Source organism: Haliotis rufescens, unplaced genomic scaffold, assembly GCF_023055435.1.
Source record: "Haliotis rufescens isolate VD_foot unplaced genomic scaffold, xgHalRufe1.0.p SCAF_9, whole genome shotgun sequence".
Lineage (NCBI taxonomy): Eukaryota > Metazoa > Mollusca > Gastropoda > Lepetellida > Haliotidae > Haliotis > Haliotis rufescens.
This window is the reverse complement of record NW_025964383.1, coordinates 37,528,844-37,544,958: the sequence shown is the minus strand read 5'-3', so window position 1 is coordinate 37,544,958 and position 16,115 is coordinate 37,528,844. Positions and strand designations below refer to the sequence as shown.

Below are 16,115 nucleotides of genomic sequence, written 5' to 3'. Positions count from 1 at the left end.
TCAGGCGATGCATGGTCTGGGGAGGTATCTGCGGTGATGTTAATACGAGACTCGTTATTATTTCTGGGAACCTGAATGTCCAGAGATATTGCCATAACGTTTTGAGACCCGTTGTGCAACCATTCATCCAGTAACAGCCACGTGCATTGCATTCCAGCAAGACCATGCAATACCGTATATGGCAGGGCTCACACAGAACTTTCCAACATTCACGTTTCACCCTTCCAAGCATGTTCTCCAAATATGAACCACATCAAACACAAACAGGATTTCCTTGACTGACAGTTCCGAAGACGACCAGCAGCACCAGTCAACTGTCAAGAACTGGAATAATGTCTCCTTGAGGACTGGCAGCGGATTACCATCAACATCATCCAACTTTGAGGTCAAGTCATGGCCTACCGGCGTGCATTAATGCACAAGGTAGACATAATCGGTATAAGGTTGGTTTTGAATGGGCTTTCAGAGATTTTAAAGTCATGTTGAACCTTCGTTGTGACCGTGATATTGTGAAACCCCCATGTGTCTTTGGTTTCTTAAAGTCGTTAAGTTTTTGTTTGGATAAAATGAACAGTTTTACACAATGTGTTAAAACACAACTCTAATGAAATATATTATATACATGCTGTTGTTCCTTTCACAGTCTTTCAAACTCTTGGTATCCTTTCTTTTGGACATTAGTTTCCGTGCACACAACAAACACAACAGATCAAAACGCAAGCCCACAAGTAAATGATTGCAAAAATACATCTTCTCTTGGGATTGTAGTAAAATGATACAGATTGTTTGTACATCTATACATGATTCAGTGAAGTATATAAAATTTGCTTTTGAATATAAGACATGAATAGACCAACCAGGAATGATGGAACATTCACATAACATGTTGAAGGTGTACTACGCCAAAACAGTCCGTACATTCTGCCTGGGTGGATCACAAAAATCCATTTTATAGATGACTATTGTAAACATTATAACACCATTTTTAGATGCTGGCATATTTCCCTCACAATGGAGATCGTCAAACATTGTACCAGTACACAAGAAAGGGGACCTCAATTATTTTAACAATGGGCGATCTTTTGTAAGTTATCGCCCATAACTAACCCACTAGGTGCGCTGACCCGGACGGTCCAACCTTAAACTGACGAGGCATTGGGTATGCGCGATACGAGCGGAACATGTTACTATCCCAACTATAGACAGTTAACCAGTGTAGCATTCACTTGTATCGTCAACTGTCACGCTAGTGTATGGACAGTATATCTTTTATTTTACAAATTAGAAAATTATATGTTTTTAGACACAGAAGACCCTCTATATAAAGTACTTATACCAACTACAATTAATCAACTTATAACTTAAAACAGCATTTTCATAATAATTTTCAATCTCTATCATGATCATTGTATAAACATTGCAGTGTCTTCACCCAGTTGCCTTTGACAATCATCGGATGATTACAATACAGATAAAGGTCATTTCTAGTTTCATGAGGCCTAGACTGATGTCTCAAAATCCCACATAAACAAAATAGCAATGTTATTCTTTTTTCTCTTCACACCAACAGATATCTACATTGCACAATGACTGTTATTATTTTATTTGATATATTGGTATACTTGTGCATGTGTACTAGTATTAGATTACACATGCATGACTTTTAGCAGACATTATCTGTTACTGGGCTGCAAGCTATGTCAATAAAGATAAGTAACAAAAAAGGACTCTTTCATGTTTGAAGAACCAATCAATTCATTGTAGATACATATTTAATTACTTATATAAGTTATTAGATCGAAATCCAAGATCCAAATTAAAATGAGGAGAATAAATTAAGGAGTCAATCAATCTAAAATTCAGTCTCATTTTTCACGCAATATGTATGTAACCTGTAACTGTAACTGAAACTGAAAACTGAAGTCAACATATACATTGACAATATGCATACTGACTGAAATTTTCAGTCAATATATATATTGCCTGATTATAGACACTGACCGTAACGTATATAAGTATATAATCTGTCATATGCAAAATGAAATAACATAAATAAATGCATTTATTTACATGGAATGAATGTCGGGGTCAATTTGCATTTACATCTTCATCAGAATATTTTTCTAAAATCATATTTGCTATATATGATAATAATATATATCAAATAGACTTAATACTTCAGGTGTCTTGAAGAACTGTTGAATGAAAATAAGGACACATACCTTCAGCAGGATAGTGTCTTTTTTTGTAAGGGAAATAACTTGTCAACATAATAATACATATTATGTTACTAAAATGTGAAGGTAAAACAATGATTTACATATATTATGTATCATACACAATTTGTTGGTTAGTCAGTATGATTTGTTGTTTGTTCGGATATCTGTAAATTACTACAATTTTAAGAGCATGAGTATCAGAATTCTTTTAGAAATGATGGATCAATGAATTATCACCTGTGATGGAGGGATACATTTTATTAGGGGCAGAATGATATGGGTAATTCTCTTATTTCAAAGTATGATGCCTAGTATGTATATTGCAACTGACTAACCGAGTGCTTGATACATTTTCATTTGGCATATTTAAAAAAATAATGTAAGAATAAAAATGTAATAAAGAGATGTAAATCAATTGCTTAATTATGGACGTTATTTCTTCTTAAACTATTTGTAAAGGCACGGATATTTAATAACTATTGCTCAGTCGTTTTCAATGCCTGTCATAGACGTCTGTGTGCTGAAAATGAAGGCGTATCTCCAAATTTATTACGTTGAAGTCCATGTTATACGAGAACTATTTGTTAAGATTTGAAAGCTTGAATGACTGGGAAATAACACAAAGGCTGATAAATAAAATGAGTTTGCATTATTTTGTTAATGCGATATGTTAGCCTAGAGTGACAGAATGCATCAGTGATTTCTGACGTAGAAATTACCATTGCACTTTACCGTTTTTCACGTCGTTTTCCCTGCTTTCTTCCATCGTGGCAACTCGTATTTTAGTAAAAGATGATAATACAAACTCATAATCATTACAAAATCTGTGCTAGTTAAACAGTTTCAGTTGTAAACGGCCGTTTTTAAATGAAGGTGCAACAGGGTAACGCTTTAGCTTTCATCCATCTCTACATGTTACAAGTTGTAGCAGCACGCAATGATCTGGAAACCAGACCGGAAGTGACAGGTTGGACCGTCGCCTATATCATTTCAGTTATTGCCCTTTGGAAAAAAAAGATCGCCCATTATAGAAGCTTGCAAATTGTTTCTATCAATAATTAGTGCAAGATATACCAAGCATATGGACTCGAACACATATTTTGACATTAGCCAGGCAGGATTCAGGAGCAATCACAGCACAAACTGACAATATGTTTCTACTTAGAACAATCAGACAGAAGTAAAAAAAAAAGGCTTAGAAGAAATTATATAGTTGTTTCGTGGATTTCAGCAAGGCAAGTGGCGAGATAGGCTCAATGTAAGCTGTTAAAATATGACATTACAAGAAATTCTGAATGTTTTAAACCGCATGTATTCAAACGTCTCATATATCATCAAGACACGGGAGGTTAACACTAGTCCTGTCAAATAACATATTGCTGTCAAGCAAGGCTGTGTTTGTAGCCCGAACCACTTCAATATCTACATCAACGACTTAATAGACTACCTGTCAATTAATGATACTGCTGCCTCATTGTTAGACAACGTTCGTTTCACACACATACCATTTGCCGATGACCTGCTACTGCTGTCAAAGTCAGCAAAAATTATCCAGACCAGCATTAATAACTCATGCAGTTTAACAGAGGGACTGGGAATTAAAAGTAAACATATAAAAAACAAAATTATTGTATTTGGCTGTTCCAAGAGTGACCAGAAACTTCATTTTACTTTTGGGACAGTTTCTCTTGAAATGAATCTTACGCCTTCCCTGGAATTATATTTCATGACATTGGTTCTTTAAAGTGTTAAGTCTCAATTTTAAAAGAAAATTCAATGCTTGTCTGGTTCAAGGTTCAACACAGCTTGGCAACAAACACCCATTCATCCGTGGAGGTCTAACTACGACTATCATGCCTTGGTGGTTCCAATAGCAGCCTACGGTTCTGACATATGCGGCTGTCTCTTGTTTAAATCCACTCCTGACCCATTGAAAAACTGGAACAGACAACAACGTAACACTACCTCCATCAAAGTTGTCAAGGGTCTCCTCAACATCTCCATAACATCTATAAAAACGTATTTGTTTGGGCCAAGACATTTGGGCAAGAAGAAGGCATCCCCAGGGGCACCGATTGAGCTCCCCTTCTTGCGGATCTGTTTCTTAATCCATATGAATCAGACTTTCTGTTCAGATTGGCAACGTCAAAACAAGGTAATTTGGCCAAAAAGTTAAACTTAAGCTTCAGTTATATCGATGATCTGGTATCGTTCATTAACCATCGAATTGCCAATTCCCTTCCACTCATTTACCCACTTGAATTAGAAATACAGGAGAATTGATATTAAGATCTATGCATAAAGATTCAGAGTAACAAAACCCTCTCCACAAGACTGTATGACAAGACAAGACTTCCCCTTCATGTCAAGCAATATTCCAGCAGTTCCAGCCTTTTGAGATACAAACAATCGCGCATGCTCTTTCTACCAAAATTTCAAAGAGCGTCATACGACCCTTGCTCAGAGGTTGTTTGATCAAGGTTACAACATTCAAGGCCTCAGTAAAGCTTTGAAAAATGGTAGATGTGTGGAGGATACAGTAAACTACGGTTATAACGAACTCAAAGGGACTACTAATTATAGTTCGTTATAACCGTAGTTCGTTATAAGCATATATACAGCATAACTACAACAAATAGTCGGGACCAAAGAGTAAGTTCGTTATATTCGTCAGTTCGTTATAAACGTGTTCGTTTTAACCGTAGTCTACTGTATTTCCAAATTTGACGCATCAGTGACAAACATGATATCTGATGGAACTCCCTCACTTGACTTGTACCTTATATTCCTGAGGTTTTTTTTTAGATGAACATTTGACTAGCCTTTGAATGTGTTTGTGACGGGTGCCACCGATGGGGCAGGATACCCTCGTCTCTTCCCTGAGACCTGGTATCATCACTATTTGAATGTAATTCATAAACACTAATTCATGATATAGTCAGAATCATACAATCATATTTCTTGAAGCTATGGATAGGGTTTTGTCACTTTTTTTTCAGTGTATAGAAGAACAACTGTCATGGGAGCTTATTGAAATAACCTCAAAGCTCAGACAGATGAAGTTAATTTGAATCGTACACGATTTTACAAACATGTGCGTCTCCTGTATTTTTAAGAATATATTGCCCCAAATGTGCATACCGAAACGATAACAGTTTGTCACCATATAAAAAATGTGTTATTAAGTTATCAAAAATTTTTTTCTTAAATGTGTTTACAAATTTTAAATACATTCCGGATTCAGGTTATTGTGGCACATGTTCATGTCATGATCAGTTTCTACCACACTTACCTCCACGCTTACTTGCCCTGTCAGCAGCATGTTTGTCAATTATCAAAGTCATCTTTCACTATATGTAACGGTGATATGAATGTAGGATCCCAAGTAAGACCAGGTTCTCGAACACCTGGCCCCGGTATCATGAAAGTGGTCTAAGCTCAAAGTTTGCTGAGCACGAATTTTAATAAATTAAATTAAATTTTGAAGATTTTGCTTAGCTTCGGTCTAAGACTGGATCTTTAAACGGTCTTGGCAAAATATTGGCTAAGTCTAAGTCTAAGACCGTCGTCATAGGGACACGCACACGTTATACCGTACTACGGTTATCATTGGATGCCGAGTTTTTTTTTCTGACGCACATTTTCCTAAGATCGGAAAAGTGAAGGTTTTTGCGAGAATTGCGCTTACTCGGCACTGGATCTACCTCCGGCTATAAAATTAGGCAGAGATGTAGTATATTAAACTTCCTATCAGATGGTGTAAATTTAACGGTAAATATTAAACAGGTTTAAAAAGTTTTGTCCTAGAATTTATACTGCATTGAAAAACAAGAAATTTCTCCGCTTTTTAGCGTACACCGATAAAAATACTGTCCGACGATTTCTTTATTACCGAAACTGTGAGCGAAACAAAATACTGCCTAATATTTGAATGACATAAATATATATCAAATGGAGTTATATGCGTATGTATAACGACATAAATTCACTGCAAAAAATAATCTGTCGTGAATGACAAAACCTGATTTACCTCTATGATGTCAAAAGGCGACAGAGAGGTTACACATGTTCAAAGAAAAGGGGGCATAACTCCGCTGTGCTTAGCTCTTATTATTGTGCCGAAGGTCTCTTGGTGAGAATTAGCTGTGGGTGAGGACAATATATTTTCGTGTTGTTTTGTTCACGAGGAACAAAACTATTCCAACACAAATATCGATATTGAAACTGTATACGTTTAGGCATAAAAACCCGTAAGAAATAATGAAATTGTACTTAAAAAATAAGTAATAGCGAATTGGATGGCTAAATCTAACCCATAAATTAGCCCTACTGTCCGACGATTTCTTTATTACCGAAACTGTGAGCGAAACAAAATACTGCCTACTATTTGAATGACATAAATATATATCAAATGGAGTTATATGCGTATGTATAACGACATAAATTCACTGCAAAAAATAATCTGTCGAAAATGACAAAACCTGATTTACCTCTATGATGTCAAAAGGCGACAGAGAGGTTACACATGTTCAAAGAAATGGCATAACTCCGCTGTGCTTAGCTCTAATTTATTGTGCCGAAGGTCTCTTGGTGAGAATTAGCTGTGGGTGAGGACAATATATTTTCGTGTTGTTTTGTTCACGAGGAACAAAACTATTCCAACACAAATATCGATATTGAAACTGTATACGTTTAGGCATAAAAACCCGTAAGAAATAATGAATTGTACTTAAAAAATAAGTAATAGCGAATTGGATGGCCAAATCTAACCCATAAATTAGCCCTGAGATTCCAACATTCTCCTGATTGTGAAAGTGTAATTTGACTAATGTTGCACGATTATTAATGGAGCACTAGCCGTATCATCAAATGTAATGAATTACTCAAAAATGACACCATTCTATTTGACGTCATGGCTGTTTTTATGTCTTTGACAACGTCGGAGAAAGACGACACTGATATTTTGATGAATATATATCTTCCCTAATTTTCGTTCATGGTATGGAAAAAGTCGTTGTGTTAAACGAAATTTGAAACTTTTTCGACACAACATAAAAAGACTGCGTTTACCATTTAAATAATGTCTTGAATAGATAAACAATTCGATAGTTTACAGTTTATCCTAATTGAACAAGACACGCACCTGTTTGGCATCAATTTCACGTGATCAAGTACTCAAAAGAATATTTCAAAACAAACACAATTATATTCAATATTGGACATGTTTTTATTCATTATTATGTAATTGTTTCTCATCATCTTGTCTCAAAATTATACAATAAAAGACACGAAGAAAGCTCTATTGGTATAGAATTATCAATCGTATAAGGACAATCGTCTAGCAACGGGGTACATGGCAAGGGTAATATTTGAAAACTTTTTTCAATTCTTGGAGTAATAAAGTTAACAGTTTAATATCCTGTGGTCACAATATTTCAAAAAGAATGAACCTATTGATTATATAATGCAAAACGAGAGGAATATTTCATAAGTCGTTTGTGACTAGCGAAACCTTAGATATCACTGCTCTGTATATCAAACGGCATAAAAAATAATTACAAAACCAAGGCAATTCTTCTAGAAATGTGTGCATATATTTTAACGAAAAATATTATCCATTTTGTTTAAGTTATATTTTCAGTTTAAGTTAGAAAAAATAAAATGAAACGGCTATTAATGGACACTGTTTATATGAACTTATAATATTGACTATTACATGCTCTAGAAATACAAACATGTTCTCATTTCATCTTGTAACACTTGTCCAAAAGAAGGAAATATCGTATATGACACTATAAACTTATTAATTTCATATGTAAACATTGTTCAAACAAACAGGAAATTATCAATGGTTCATATCTGTTGTGGTCTCTAAGTATGATATCATATTGAACACTGATTAACATCCAAATTGAAATTAAATGTGTGAAAAAATGTACAAAAGATATGCAAGATCTACATCATGAAACAGTAAACTGCAGGCAGGGTACAATGATCGTCCGTACTTTCATTCAAGGACCTTCGCCTCAATTTTACAAAATGCCTTGTTGACTGCCAACAGTGTGCGGGATTTTACGAGGGGACTACATACACAAATGTGACATTGTAAGTAATCACAAACATTCTGACACTCTGTGTACTGTTATTTGTTGTTATATTTTTTGTAACCAACGGAAATAGCCAGTAATTCCGATAAATACCGTTGTCGTTGTGCGTGATCTTGCGTCAGTCATGGCGTCACACAGGACGGAAACTTCGACAATTTCTATTGAAAATATCAAATCATTGCAATGTATCTATTTTTAATTCCCTTATTCGTCCTGCGATTCTCTTCCCATGTATATTCTGAAAATGTTGAGCCAATGTATTCAACGAACAGCTGAATGGCTGAATTTGTTATTCGCTTCTAAAATGTATGGGGAATTCAAGGATGTAGGTATCGCAGCTGATTTTGAAGCAACGTGATGTTACTGGCGTCTCATAACCGGTTTACGTATAACGTGATTTTGTAAACGCTAGCCAATTTGGCTGACCCAAAACGAGTAAGCAGCTAAACGGTGAAAAGCCCTAGTGACAACAAACTGAAGAATATCAAAACTTGAATAATAGGTGAGACTGTGGAAACGCTGAGTGGGGTGTGCCAGTTCATCACCGATTAAACCAACGATGCAAAAAATGGTAGAACGACGAAATCTATATCTTTCAAAGAGCTCTTCGTCGTTGTACATATCAAGAGGGTTGAAGAGGTCTCGAAATGTCGTTGGAATTGGTATTTTTTTTAGCCCCTAGGCAACGCATGAGGCGAACAACCTCCGCCATCTTTCTTGCAAGACGTTTTGTCTATAGTCTACTAAGGGACAGTCTCAAGTTCAAATTTTGTCTTAGACTTAAGATATTATCATAGATTGAGCTTCGTGATCCTCAATATAACAAAATATGGTCTTAAGTTAGTTTCATGATACCGTGGCCTGGTATCATCACTTTTTGATAGTGACTCATAAAATCATAATTATTATATGGTTGATGTCAAACATAGGATTCTGGTTTCAGAAGATTTGATTTTGAGAAGGGTTTTTGTCACTCTCATTTCATTATGACTGATCCCTGTATCGATTCGGACACTGCAGTCGTTGAATGGGTAATGCATTCAGTACAAATGGACTATGACAAATGCAACATGTTTTCTCTTAAATGGGTCCAATAGACTGATATACAGTTAATGTTTGAATTTTCATTTGAAAAACGGTCTGTAAATCATCGATTCTGGATTAGACATCATGAACATTGGGATGCGATGACATGCATTAACCACGTCACCGAGGCTGACAACCCGATCCCGTCGCCTCTTACGACCAGCAATGGGATGTGGGGGATCCATTCTACCCCGGATCCCCACGGGGAACGATTTCTTATGATTATGGAAAATATATTGTCACTTTTATTAGAATATTATGCAAACACTTTTCTCATTTCGTTTTTTTAATCAGATACAGCAGACTTAAATATTCAGATACTCGATGTAGATGTGGGTTATCATGTCGGGTTACCTTGCTGTAAGACATCAGAAGCTACTTTTGGTGAAAATATTGGATAAAACTACAGTTAAAAAATCAATTCAGGTGAGCTACAGTGCCAGGGCGGTTGTTTCACTGTGTTTTAAGAATATCAATAACCACCCGTCCTGTATTTTCAGGTTAACAGTTGTTATTCTCGTATGTTCAAAATTTAAGTTATTTTCCAAGATTCGCTCTAGCCAGATTCATACATGAAAGCATTTAAAACAAGTGCAAAAGTGAGCGTGGCTCACTAATACCCCCGTGTCAATAGATACAAATTAAATAGCTAGGAAAGGGTTTGCCTTAGGGTTTGAACAATTCAAAAAAAAATTGAAAATTAATAAAACATTTTCTTTCTTTTTTCTGCACCCCTCCATATGACACAGAATATATGTACTAAGTTTGAGATGAATCCACTGAATAGTTTAAGAGAGATCGCGCGGACAAAGTTTTCAGACGGATGTTAGGGTTTGAAAAATTCATAAAAAAATGGAAAATTAATAAAAACTTTTTTTTTCTTTTGACTGCACCCCTCCATATGACACAAATTATATGTACTAAGTTTGAGATGAATCCACTGAATAGTTTAAGAGAGATCGCGCGGACAAAGTTTTCGGACTGACGGACTGACGGACCGACGGACGGAATTTTGGTATAACTATATACCCCAGACATTTTGTCGGGGGTATAAAAATAGGGTTCAATATTGAACGTCAAATAGACGCGCAACTGAATAGAAAGCCTACGCAGAAGTAGGATAGAACAGACAGTTGTACTTACTTGATACATTCCTCATGATACGTCTCTTCTCCCTCTACACTTTTAGTCCCTTCTGGGAGATCTTCACCACAGTAACCACATAGTAACATCTCATTGGGAATCCTTGTTTACATTACAGAGAATGACAAACTGAAAATCAGAAAAATGAAATAAATTTACTTGGAAAGAATTCATCACATTCTTGTACTGCACAGAGAAGTCACAGAAACTGTAACAGCCTGCTGAACAAGTTATTTTATTGTTATAACATTTTTTCTCACCACACGGTATGTATACATACCTAATCTATACTCACACGCAAAAGAAACGCAAGTGTTTTTTAAGCAAAAAGATAACAAACACGGAACCATAAATTGATAGGAGTTTTAGCATGTAGTTAAGCCTGATGGTGTTATCAATATTTTTGGTTGCATTTTGGAAGCCCCGAATAAAAAACGAATCGCCGAAACGCACCATTTCAATGAATACATGTGTATGTGGGTATCATGCACCCATTTCTCGCGAAATCGAAAATGCACGAACTGTCACGAACTGTTGTGGGTATAAAACTGGCCGATTCTTGGACCTACCACTCCTTGGTCAACAATGCCATGCCTAACTCAAATTCCGAGAAATAGAGGTTATCACGCGAGTGTGTTTGGGGATGGTAAATATCCTGCATTAGGAATAAACATTGTATTTAGCGAGCCTTGGCACAAGCGTGATAACCTCTTTATCATATAATATCATTCTTTAATTCTGTGATTGAAAATCGCTTTCCCTCTCTCACAAACATTACCGAAACATTGCGAGTTTTCCTGGAATGCGCGCATTAATATTTATTACGTCAGAGGGTAAGTGATGTGTCAGTCGGACAGTGACAAGAGCCAATATAGTTCCAATTGAAATCTGTTTCTTATACAGTGGCGAAGCAACATATACGCAAAACAACAATTGTTTTTAATTGCTTTTCGCGGGAATCCATCGGTCTGTCCCTTAGAGAAACTGCCCTTTGTCAAAGGGAAGCTACTCTAACCCTAGTCCATGAGACGTCACGGCCACGGTCAGACGTTGTTGACAGTCGGTCTGTCCTGTCATAACGTTAAGAAGTGTAGTCAGATGTACACACAGCGACAAAACGAAACAAGGTAACAATTCAAACATATTTCGGCCAAATCCAACTATTTTAATTTGTGAAGAAGGTTTCAAGCCGCAGAGGTCTACAAGCACAGATATGGCTACTGATCCCGCTTGGCTAGGCCTAGTGCCCTCGCAAAAGTGTTTCGAAATTTATATTGCCAAAACTGTTAAAATGCCTTAGCTACGTCACAGTTAGACACTGATTTTCAGTATAATGGACTGTTCTTTTGATAATGATAGCAATTATCCCTGTAGTTTTTCCAGATTCCCGATGGTTAATTCGATTGGACTCGATCGCCGAATGACGAGGGCGATGCCATGTTTGTTTATAAACAGTGAAAGTAGTCCCTACTTGACCTTTGATATTTGCATCACTATCTGCATATGACTCCAACGGATATCGTTTTTATCCGTTGGCTTTATCCTGCCGAGAAACCTACCCATTGTATGATAAACCAGGCTATCGGACGTTTGGAAGCTGAAGAGTCTGTCCAAGATGTTGCCGGTCAATTCAACGTTAACATAACTACAATTTATCGATACAATGCAACACAGACCACAGATAACCTTTCTCGGAGCGGTCGTCCTAGGGTCACCACACCTCGACAAGAACGGCAGATTACCCGTCAACACCAGCGACATCCGTTCCTAACTGCAAGTGAAAGTGCTCGACAGACCATAGGTACACATAATCGACACATTAGCCGGGACACTGTGATCCGACGTCTCCGTTCCAACAACCTCAGATGTCGCCGACCAGCACGTCGTCCTGTTCTCCAACCCCGGCATCGACAAGCACGACTTCAATGGGCACAGGGTCATCACAATTGGTGTCATCGTGGGTGGAGGCGTGTCATCTTCTCTGATGAAGGTCGCTTTTGTGTCTCCCATGCAGACGGAAGAGTCAGAATTTGAATAGAGGTGATCGTTTCGCTGACAGAAACGTTGTGGAAAGGGATCCATGGGATATGGGCAGAGATTGGACTTAATGCGAGACTTGGACCCATGTGCTTTCTGAATGTTGGTCAAGGCCGGGGACACGGCGTCACTGCCCAGCGGTATATCGACCAAGTGACCCCACGTTGTTCCATTTTTTGCACAACATCAACAACACATTTTCCATCAGGACAACGCTCGTCCCCATGTTGCAGGAGCTACCATCGCCTTTCTGCAACAACACAACATCCGTGTTCTACCGTGGCCAGCCCTCAGGCCTGATCTGAACCCCATCGAACACTTGTGGGATGAGGTTCAAAGGCGTCTGCACAATGTGCGCCCAGTCCCTACAACTGCCGATGAACTACGCACAGCAGCTCTGGATGTGTGCAGGAGAATCCCTAGGGCTTTCACAAATTGTCTGATCCACTCAATGTACAGGAGATGTGTGGCAGTGATCAATGCTAATGGTGGTCACACCAGGTATTGCCTGACATTTTGGGTATTGACCCGAAACTGTGTAAGCCCTTAACATTTGAAAAAAAAACACAATTATGTCATCTTCCTTTTGATCCATTAAACTGTAATTAGTATTTCTTGTCTTTACTGTTGAAAATAAATAACATGTTTACTGCATACACGACTTGGGTTTCTTTTGCGTGTGGGTATATATTTGTCATGCCTCAGATGAGAGGCTGTTGTTATATTTTGTTTTGTTTTATTTGTTGTTGAATGCAAAACTCAGCAATATTCCAACGAGATGACGTCGGCCTGGATATCATCGAGTCTGGACAAAATAATCCAGTGATCGATATTGTGAACAAGGATAGACCCCGTTTGGGTACAAGGACACGTTATTAACCAAGTCACCGAGCCTACCCACTCTATCCATTTGGTCACCTTTTGTGACAAGCATAACTGCTAGGTACCTATTCTAATATGGAATCCAAACGTTTTTTTGTGTGTTAAATATGACCTGTCACGTGCCTTAGTTCAAGCATTACAAGTGAGTGACAAAATATGAATAGTTGTAAGTCCATAGGCGGTGAAGCTGTCCTTAACACTGCTAATGGTATTATCGACTACCCAGACAAACTGAATGACAGAAACGTCAATGATCTCTCTTGAGCAAATATGGTGCTCATGAATTATGTCAATGTATTCATAATACAGAAAGGAATACATTAAGCATATTATCAGTTTAATCCATGTTTGAAATTATTGGACATAACACAGACTATGTCTCAACTAATTATCTACACTTGAATGGAATACCTGTCTTTACGGTAGTGTTTATGTACATTGTTACCTGATATCTGACTACAGCGCAGAGTTAAATGCTGAAAAACGCAAGTGGTAAACAATGATGGGAGAAGGCGAAACAGTGGTAATTGTGGGGGGGATGTGAGGCTTTAATTTAAAATGAACACCGACTTTGATTGCTTTGTTAAGAAGGTGCCTAGTTATGACATGATATACATGGTATAAACCAAGCAGATAATAAATTTATTTTTAACTTTGTTTTCTTTTAAAAGTGGCATGTCAGACTACCAAATGGAATTTCGTATGTTGTGTCCATTTGAATTACCACGTGCATTTCCATCATTGCAGGAATTGAAAGTTTGTTATATATTAATTACTGGAGCTGGAGGTGTCATTTAAACAAGAACAAAGTAATAGGCCCACATGAACAGGTTTATTATTAACAACTCATCGTACCAATAGATGAAGAAAAAGGCCCAAATACACCGATTAATTAAATCAGTGCAAAAAACTAAGAAACTGTATTGGGGGGTTAACCAATGTGTGTTTCTAGACCTGGGGACAACACTGATAGCGAACTGACTACTGTATCCATACGGAATATATTAGTTTCAAAATGAAGCTTAGAACATACGCTTTCTGATGGCGTCATTAATCATTTAGCTGAAGAAGCAAAATCACCATAAATACATACTTAAGTGACTTATACATAAGTGACATATCTGATTGTAGGATAAATTCCCCTAATGTTTGAAAATCATAGTTACAGAAACAGTTTCAACACATGAATAAGTTTGCGAACATGTAGGAGATAACAAACTTCAAGTCAATACATGGAAAGAGTCCGTCACGTAATCACGAAAGAGCAAAATATGAGGGTCACTAATTCTCTAACACAGAATGTAATGACACTGCACGACGACGTACGACGAGCGGTGTCGGAAAAAGAGCGAGTGGGCGGAGTCGGTGTCCCGGTATAAACTCTCCCCCGTACAAATTCTCCCCCCGGAGATTTTATACCGGTACAGATTCTACCCCGGAGAATCTGTTCTGAAATAAAATCTCCCCCGGGCGGATATATTTCGCACCCCCCTCAGTATAAAGTCTCCCCCCTGATTATTCGGTTTGTTTGCAATGTCTTTAAGTACTTTATTTTTTAAATAGTAATCTTTAATGTGAGGAGGGTTACTTTAAAAATAGGTTATGAAATATGGTCATAATGAATTGATATTTGAGTATATCTTATTTGGTAACTGTACCTTCCTTCCTAAAATAATTATAAGACATAATCATACCAAACAAAGGATGGGAGACAAGAGTCTCTACAGAGTTTATTGTTTCTAATACCGTTGTTATCTGTATACATTTTTTTAATATACCAGTTTGAGTCTACGTGTGAACACAATCGATTGTTGAAATGTTAGTCTAAGAACAAAACATGAACTATTTCTCAAGAACTCATGTGTATAAAGTTACCTTCATCTTTGATTGACTGATGTATTTTCAATCTATATTCAGCACTGAAGAGGTCACAGGCCTATAGTACGACGCATTAAGTTTATGAATAATCAGCATTGATTTTGACTCCAAAACTGTCATAAAGTATTCATAAAGTATCAGGGGTAATTTCAACTTGCAAAATGATTGACATAGTCTTAACAGAGCGAAGATTGGGCTGTTTTCCCACCCGACTGACTGATATTACAACATTCACATGGTTTAGAATGGTACAATGAATGGTAAAGCATGCAAATTACACTAATACGCGATATTTCATAAGAAAATATCATATCTCTGTTGAAACATAAAACCAATATTTATTAGTCTACATATTGATATAAGACTTTATCACTATCCAATTCCAAAATTTTAGATATAAACTTTCGGACAGCTCAGTTCAAAATTCTTCAACCTTTAATGCATCACAGGATTTGTAGCTAGACGACGTGAATCTACAGTCTTGACTGTGTGTTTTCTTTGATGAGAATGTTTCTCACCGACCTTAGCGTGTAGGAGTGTGATGTCCTGGGCAGGAAATGACAGTGTTTTGACTACTCATCTTTCATTAATTAACGTGTTGGGTATCCCTAATTAAACTTTACTAATTCATGTTAAACCAACACAGGATGTTTTCTGGAAGTGAACAATCGCGAATGTCATAGGGCTGACACGACACGTGTCCTAGAACTTCTAAAGTTACTAAACATTCTTTATATCTAACAACTGGTATTATATCTACCTA

The 16,115-nt window shown here is 37.1% G+C and overlaps 1 protein-coding gene across 1 annotated transcript in view; it reads right to left on the bottom strand.

The window, feature by feature from the left end:
- LOC124113164 overlaps window positions 1-16,115 on the bottom strand; it is a 145,552-nt gene that overhangs the window by 89,047 nt on the left and 40,390 nt on the right. The window contains exon 3 of the mRNA XM_048390513.1: window positions 10,556-10,684. The gene's annotated coding sequence lies outside the window, so the exon portion shown is untranslated. The remainder of the gene's footprint in view (window positions 1-10,555; window positions 10,685-16,115) is intronic.